General features: G+C 38.2%; 1 pseudogene; it reads left to right on the top strand.

Moving 5' to 3' along the window:
* LOC137171563 (neoverrucotoxin subunit alpha-like) lies at positions 1-5,819 on the top strand (annotated as a pseudogene).
* The last annotated feature ends 3,160 nt before the right edge of the window (positions 5,820-8,979 follow it).

Raw genomic sequence — 8,979 nt, 5'->3', positions numbered from 1 at the left:
TTTTTAAAGTAAAGAAGAGACACTAAGTTCAGACAGTTTAATCACATGTTGAAAATGTTGTGGGTTTGGTTAGATCTGTGTTGTGTCATGTTCCTCAACAGGTTGGAGAAATGTCTTCAGATAGGATGGTCATAGCTGCGCTGGGTCGACCTTTCACCTTAGGGATGCTCTATGACGCCCGGAGAGATGAACTGATCCCAGGTAGAGCTTGATGTAGACAACAGTAGAATAATATAATTACTTACTCTACTGTAGCAGTAAAAGCAGTAAATTTTCTCTCTTTTGGACAGTGCAAGCCTGCTTGTGGAGCTCTTGCTTTGTGTTTAATCACTGTCAATGTCACCAAAGTAATGCTTCCTCTGTTGTTTTTTGTGTATTTTAATATTTTTTGTATTTGATTCAAGGTATTTTATTTATAGTAACATGATTACTTTATCATCGTGAGGTTATTATCAGATCTTTGTGCCACTGAAAGGCTATGAAAGGCTAATTACTGTATCTGTATCTGTATTACTGTATCTCTAAAACCCTGCTGATTTTACCTGTTACTCCATGACTGAACAAAACGATTTTAAATAGAACCAAATCTGTAATTAAAAAATAAACCTTTTCAAAAAAGAAACAAAACTAAATTTACAACAAAATAATGAACAGGGTCTTAAACTGGTGGTCTTCCCCACCACTGTGGGGGCTGGCCACGAGAGGGTCCAGGAGCAGCAGGGGCCAGTGTGCTCGTAATGGATCATGCACTTTCACTTCATGCACGAGCAGATCCGTTTCCTCTGCAGAGTAGCATTCCTTCTTGGCAAATGCACCATTATAATAGCAATCCACCAAGGTGCAGACGCACCTGGCTTTTAAAGGAATCGAAGGAATGTGAAATGGAATGAAGCTCACTGACGGCAGACAAAAACAGTAGTTGAACGTGCCACATCCGCCCACAACACAAAGCTCTTTCCTAGCCTTCCAATATCAAAACCTGACAAAAAAAACTTGTTGAACTATCGAGGACACTTCTCTCTTTTTTTGAGAAATGTTAAAGATATCATTAAAAGAAAACCTGAACACAGTGACAGTGAGGAAAACACTTCCAGGCGGCTGATAATCCAGTCAGCCAATCACAAAGCTTCAAATTCTGGATTTAAAATTACTTTCATTCCTGGGGCTCTAAAATCTATGTTTTTTTATTGAAATATACAAATAATCTATCTGTCTATCTATCTATCTATCTATCTATCTATCTATCTATCTATCTATCTATCTATCTATCTCAGTGTTGTTCTTGATTGTATCCACCAATCTGCAGTACTTATAATATATAATGTTATACTGAATATAGGTTATGTCATGGCTTTAGCTGGCTTCTTCACCATAGTAACAGTTGCTTAGGATCATGGGTAGGTTAATGTAGCCGCTTCCGCTATCGTCCAAAACTGACAAAAAAACTTGATTTCTCAGAATCAAAGGTGAAATAATTAAAACTGATGGCCATAACCCTAATCCATCATATTGTTGAGTTGTCAAGGACACTTTCATGTTTTTGGGCTGAGAAACATTGAGGATATCATTAACATCAGCAGCGAGAATAAGTTACTTCCCAGCAGTGGGTCATCTGGTCCGGCAATGGGACTGATAAAGAAATACAAACAAGGATAAAATATCCTGACTAAATGTTGAGTGATGTAGCAGTTATAGTTTAAAAATTAATTACAAATGAGAAACAAATAATACAGCCTCTGTGCTCCTGAGCCCCAACTTACAGAAAAACAAAAGTTCTGCAGGCACGAAAGTTACTTCCAATTAAAATACATTAGTTACATTAGAACTTGATTGTTTTGCTCAATCCATCTCAAAAAGGCAGCCATTTTAAAAGTTAAACCTCCCCAAGTGTAAGTTTAAAGTTAATACTGGATCACATTTTGAATTGGAGTTTAAAGTTTTGGTGCAAAGAGAATTAAATTCAATCTAGGTTTAGAGCAAAAACTCAACTGATGTTTAAGAGAGGTTTGAATTTAATCTTTTTAAATTTCAAACTAGTTTTAAAGTTTAGCGCAACATAACTTAAAGTTAAACCATTATTTAATTGGGTTTTCTTGTGCACTCACAGTCAACCATACAATACCAATAATGCTAACCTGCTGTGGACCTGAGAAAAGAAACCTGATAGAGTTTATTAGCATGTGTGCCCAGTGAGCATTTTTCTTTGAAATATCCAGTTACCTAAATGATGGAAGAAAAGCGTTAGGTGGACCTGAGTGTAGCCCTTACTGATGAATTTACTTTGAACCAAGAAATCCATGAAAAAAGAACATGTTTGTACGCTCCAGTGACTCTGTAGCACAGTCGATTAGAGTTATGATTGGAGATACATAACAGAAGTCTGGATATACTTGTTGGTTCAGTCTCCCAGATTTCTTGAAAGATCCATATTAGCTCAAGTTAAAAGTTAACAAAATGTTTTTCTCTGCATTAACACATGGTTGATGTTTACTATCTGTAGGTTTCTCCTTGTGGGATGAAACAACTCTACGAAAGAGCACAAATGGATCCTGTAATGGCAGCAGTCAGTTTCAGATTACGGCAGCTGACACCATTGATTCCAAGTCTTCTCTGCTGGATGTTGAAGCTTCTCTGAAGGCCAGTTTCCTGTGTGGACTGATTGAAGTTAAAGGATCTGCCAATTACCTGAATGATCAGAAGAAATTCAAGACTCAGAGCAGAGTGACACTTCGGTACAAAGCTACCACCAACTTCAAACAGTTGATGTTGACTCAACTCGAAACACAGAACATGCAACAAACAGATATCATTAAGAAAGGCTTGGCAACACATGTGGTCACAGGCATCCAATATGGAGCAAATGCTTTCTTTGTATTTGACAGTGAGAAGTTTGAAGAAAACAGTGTTCAGGACATCCAAGGCAGCATGGAAGCCGTGATCAAGAAGATTCCAGCATTTGACATTCAGGGGAATGCTCAAATGCAGCTCACCAACAAAGAAAAAGCCCTGACAAATGAATTCTCCTGCAAATTCTATGGTGACTTCATCCTTGACAGCAACCCTACAACATTTGCAGAAGCAGTGAGGACCTGCAAAGAACTTCCAGGGCTACTGGGAAAAAAGGGAGAGAATGCTGTTCCACTGACAGTCTGGCTGATGCCGTTAAAATATTTTGACTCCGGAGCTGCACAGCTGACAAATGAGATCCACATTGGACTAGTGAGGAAAATTCAAAAAACTCTAGAAGATTTAAGGCAACTGGAAATGAGATGCAACGATTCTCTGTCAGACAAAGTGGTCGAGAAATTCCCACAAATTCGCAAAAAGTTGAAAAGGTTCCAAGAACTGTGTAATGCTTACACATTTACGCTTCGACAACAAATTGCAAAGACACTTCCCTCCATCCGAGCAGGGAAACAAGATGCGAGCTCACTGGAAAGACTCTTCAAAGACAGAGACAAGTCACCATTCAGTCATGAAAAACTAAACAAGTGGATGGATCAAAAAGAGAGAGAGATCAATGTTACCAGGTACTGTGTAGGCATGATGGAGGGTACCAACACAAAGATAGTCCAAAATAAGGCAGAGTTGGATAGAAAGATTCTTACTCCAGGTGTAGAAGACACTCTGTGCTTCGTTTTCACCTCCCTGGGAAGTACTGACCCCTTCCTTGATGCGATGACCAACTGCATGGATCCATCTAGATCAGGAAGAACCAATGAAGACCACTGGTACTTCTCAGATGAAGTGTTAACCAAAATGAGAAAGAAAGTCAAAGCTTTCCATGACGTTGCAAAAGGCCTGAAGGACATCAAGCAATTCCGTTTCCTTATAGCAGCCTCAGAAAATAAGAAATACACAGGAGCAACCATCTACCATTACAAGGAGGGCAGTCTGGTTACTGAGAACTTTACAAGGCCTAATGTCCCTGATGTGAGGGCTGTAAAAGACAGAAGAGATTTGATCTGGTGTAAGTCATTTTGCATGTGTTTCTTACTCTCCTTTAGAAACCTGATTTGGCATCTAACAGTCACACGCTCCATTCTGACCATTATTTAGAAACAAGATGTGAAGACATGCATGAGATACTTGTTGCCTTATAGCCAAACACAGTAACGTTACACTATAAATGTGATTAAAACAGGATTACAGCAGATTTATATGTAAAAATGTCATGGAAAGCCCATAATAACATAATATTATATGTATGTGCGGTGTTGTAAATTACAGTGTGATGATGAGGATGGCGGCCAATAACAGATTGTGTTTTGGTTTCTCCATTAGATGCCTGTGATCTCACCCTGGACCCAAACACAGCAAACAACTACCTCATTCTGTCTGAGGGAAACAAGAAGGCGACGTGTGGAGCATGGCAGACAAATCCTGATCACCCAAAGAGGTTTGACACACATGTCCAGGCATTGTGCAATGAGAAGCTAGATGGGCGCCATTACTGGGAGGTAGAGTGGAGTACTGGTGACTCTGATGAGGTTGGTGTAGCTGTTACATGGGAATAGGCAGGAAAGGAGGCAGTACAGTGAGCAGGCTTGGACATAATGCCAAATCCTGGTACTTTGGCCACAGATATGGGCTTTATGCATGGCATGATGGTGAACAGGAGTTCGGTCCTCTTCCTGCAGCTGACTGCAGTCGAGTTGGAGTGTATCTGGACTGGCCTGCTGGTACTTTGTCCTTCTATAGAGTCTCCTCCAACAGACTGAGACACCTCTAGACCTTCAACACCAAATTCACTGAGCCTGTTTATCCAGCTATCTGGATCTGGGTGAAATCAAACTATGTCTACCTGTGTCCATTTTAAATCGGAGCAGTAAGAGAACACACATTTTGCACACAGTTTGTGGTTGCAGTACATTGATTTATTTTACTTCCTAAGGCTTTTGCATATGCACAATGTTGTCGTATAGCAGCACAACATTGTAAGTACAGTTATTTAAAAAAGTGCTACAGATTCTGTATCCATTTATCCTAAATCATAGGGAGAACCATTCTGTTTCTGTATTGCTTATTACATTATGTCACCATGATGCCATCTACAAAAAATACTGTGTAATCTGATCATGATTTGGAACATTTGTGTTTGTATTACTTTGTATTTGTTTTTGTTTTTTTATTACTATAATGCGTAAGATGGTGATCTTTTGATATCTTGTAAAATGGTTTGGTAAGGACAAGTATGAGGACAGTGAATATTTGCTATGTCACACATTCATTCAGCTCTTGCAAAGCACTTATTTGGGTATCTGGTAATATATTTACAGTATGTCATAGTGATTACATGTCTGTAGCTTAACATTAGAAGTGCTCATTAATCTTTTTTTAATATACAAGAGGTTCCATTTATTCTTGTAAAGTTGGAGGCCAAAAACAAAAAAATAGGAAGGAGGTGGTTCTTTTTCTTTATTTTTCAATGTGGTAGGACATTAAGTAATTCAAGTGTCTTCTTTAATTTAGAAATTGTTCTTGTTTTTGTTGAATTTCAGAATGTTAATGAGACTCTGTAACACAGCTTACTCACTAACCACAATAGTGGTGTGTGGTGACAGTTTAGCCTTTTGTGTGTTTTAAGGTTCAGTTGTTACTGTTTTGTTTTTCATGCACAAAAAAATTAAAAAAGTAACAAAAGAAAAAAAAAAGCACTTAAATGCCATATTGCCAAAATATCAACAATTATTGACAAAGTGATTCCAGTTTTATGTTGTGATCTTTTTCTTCTACCAACACAAGTATAATGTACCACTCAGGAAACTTCTGCTGGTCTTTGTTTTTCTGGTTGTGGCTCTGGACATTCTGCTCTCCAAGCCAAGTCCAACCAAGAGTCCATTTAATCACTGTGGTGTTCTGAGGAGACAGTCACAATATTGTCTTTAACATGTTAGATGTTGAGAATGTTGCTGATGTTTATAGAGCTGAAGTTCTCCTGGAATGTAACAGAATCTCCTTTGACACACTGACACACCTCTACACCTTCCACACCAAATTCACTGAGCCTGTTTACCCAACGATAAAATTATGTGGATCTACATTCAGTTAGATAAGAGCAATGATGGAGATTTGTTAGATCCTTGGTCTGTTGATCAGGATACGTGTTTACATTTGAAGTTTAAAGAGCAACATATTATAGTCTGAACAAACCCCCCTTTCATAATTTCAAAAGCCAGAGCGACCAGGATCATTTGTGGTGTAATAAAACCAGTTTGTGTAGGATTTGAGTTTTTCTTTATTGTCAGATTCTTGTTGGATATGTTTGCTCTCTTCTTGAGTAAAATATGTTTCATCATTTATGACACATCTGCATCAATGCAAACAACACTATACTAATAATTTGTAAGAGATTATGAACCTCTATAGTTAATAAACAAAACCAGACAGAGTCAGATGTGAAATAATTAAATCTTTGCACATTGAAAGAATGTAAAATTGGCTGTAATGCAATCAACACTATACTAATAATTTGTAAGAGATTATAAACTAGAACACAATTAGAGTCACATCAGGGTAAGTATGCTGACACAAAAATATTTGCTACTTAAAGGACAAAGTTGGCGATTTTCTATATTTTTGTTATAGTCATCAAATCTCATGTGCAGAGCCAAACCAACAATAAACTCATCCAAAGCCTGATATATCTTCCTCCTCTGTGCTGTAGACCTCCGTTGTTGTCCAGAAACTATTGGGTGACACGCTCCTTCATCATGAAGACCGTGGATACTTTAGCTTGTGTAGAAACAGCTCCAATGAGTAAATACAGCTTTCTCCTTCAAAGTTGTGTCCAAACTTTTGACTGGTACTGTAAACTTTCCAATAATTCTAAAGCCGAGGTTAATAACGCTGTGCAATCAGTTCTTGACCTTTTACCAAAGGACAAATAAATGAAAAAAAAAAAAAAATTTGACAAAAGGGGATATGAATATATATATATACAGATGGGTGACAAATTAAAGGAAGAACTGGTCCAGGTCTGAATGCTTGACCCCTACAGTGAGGGGATCTGGGGGCTCTGTTATGCTGTGGGGGGCATTTTGCTGGCATGGTTTGGGTCCACTTGTCCCCTTAGAGGGAAGGGTCACTGCAAATCAACACAAAGTAGTTCTTAGTGATCACCTTTATCCTATGATGAAACATTTCTATCCTGATGGGAGTGGTCTCTTCCAGGATGACAATGCCCCAATTCACAGGGCACGAGGGGTCACTGAACGGTTTGATGAGTATAAAAATTATGTGAATCATATGTTATGACCTTCACAGTCACCAGATCTCAACCCAACTGAACACCTATGAGAGATTTTGGACTGACAGTGCTCTCCACCACCATCATCAAAGCACCACATGAGGGAATATCTTTAAGAACGGTGTTCCTCAGCCTTGTTATTGATCCTACAGTCTCTGAACTCCTCTGGGGGGATGAACAGCATTCTTCCAAAAAATATATTCCCTCATTTGGGCTACACAATGTTTCATGAATATAATGTCAAATATGAAATAGCCATTCTTCTAATAATCATTTCCTGTCTGGATCCACCCAATTATATATTGTTCATGATGCATTCCTAGTTTTCACAGCACCGTCAATCTAACTAATCTAGACTAGTGCAGGTGGCCATTTCTTGACATAATCCAAGAGGTCAGCTAGTGTAGAAATGCAGGAAATTTGTTTTAAATTACAATTAAACCGATTATGTATCTTCCCAAGTTTGATCCCCCATTTTAATACATGACCAGGCACCTTTGCCCATAGGTGTTTAAACAGAAGATCCGTCAGCTTCATCTTAAAATAGTCTTAATGAATAAAGTTTGAATTTTGAAGTCTTCTGTTAAATTCCAGGAGCTAAAAAACAAGCTGAGATCTGCAAAGAGTTTGATATCATGTCTGATTCTGAGCTGCTTCAGAAGGACGACAAACTGAACTATGACGGGAGTTATAAATAACTAAATTATGTCTTGAAAGTGAATATCAATTACGCTGACTGATTTTCAAGAGGATGGTGTGTTCAATAACTCAGCAAGACTGTGAGAAACATCAGAATTTTCTCCTGGATGATATGAAACATGTTCTAGTCCTCGTGATGTGGAAAAATAACAAACAAAAGCACACAGATTCAAACCATAAAAATAAAATATGGACAATCCGAAACACAGAACAAACAAACACAACAAAACTATAAACAATGGACAAACAATCCTGATGCCTCTAGGTGTTCGGGTGTGATCAGGAGCAGGTAGACTTTGGGTGCTTGGGGATGATGGCGGGTTAATTCTGCGACCGGTGGCTTGTTAGTTCCTGTTAGCTCACATAGCAAATTACTATTATACATATAGTTACATACATGACCTCTGCCAATCTAGGGTTTAAATTCCTACAAGAAGGACAATAACAGGGTTGGCAGGGTTAGAGAATCACTCCCCTATGGAGCTCAATAGAGCAAAGCATGCAAGTATGAGTTGTAGTTCCCTTCAGCACCACTAGATGTCAGAATGGTTTCAGCAACACATTCAGGCTGTAATAAGGAGTCATAACTGCAATATCCCTGTCAATTTGAAGATTAATTGATTTATCAAAATGGCAAAATAGTTGTTTTACAGAATTCCTGAAAACAACATTGAATTAACCCAGCTGGGGCCCCTCTTGAGACCCCGTACCAATGCCATCACCACCATCTCTCTGTGTATTGTGTACATATCCTGTCACCTTCAAGTAAAGAAATTTAAGGTTTAGGATTAGCAGATAATAAACACAAAGGGAGAAGAATTCTGGATTTGCTTTATAAACAAAAAGTGAAAGTGTTTTTTTTTCTAGAAACCACATTCCTGAGTATAAAAAGGGTGTTGAAATAAAATACAAACAGACACTTAAGTAAAAACAAGAAAGAAAAAGAAAAAGTCTGAGGCTACTGGAAGAAAGCAGCAGGATGTGGATACATAGCTGAGGTATTCAATAGAATACTGGTGGCTTGTTTTCAT

The sequence above is a fragment of the Thunnus thynnus genome, chromosome 20 (assembly GCF_963924715.1).
Source record: "Thunnus thynnus chromosome 20, fThuThy2.1, whole genome shotgun sequence".
In the NCBI taxonomy this organism is placed as follows: Eukaryota; Metazoa; Chordata; class Actinopteri; order Scombriformes; family Scombridae; genus Thunnus; species Thunnus thynnus.
Note: the sequence above shows the minus strand (reverse complement) of the source record. Positions and strands in the feature narration are given on the sequence as shown.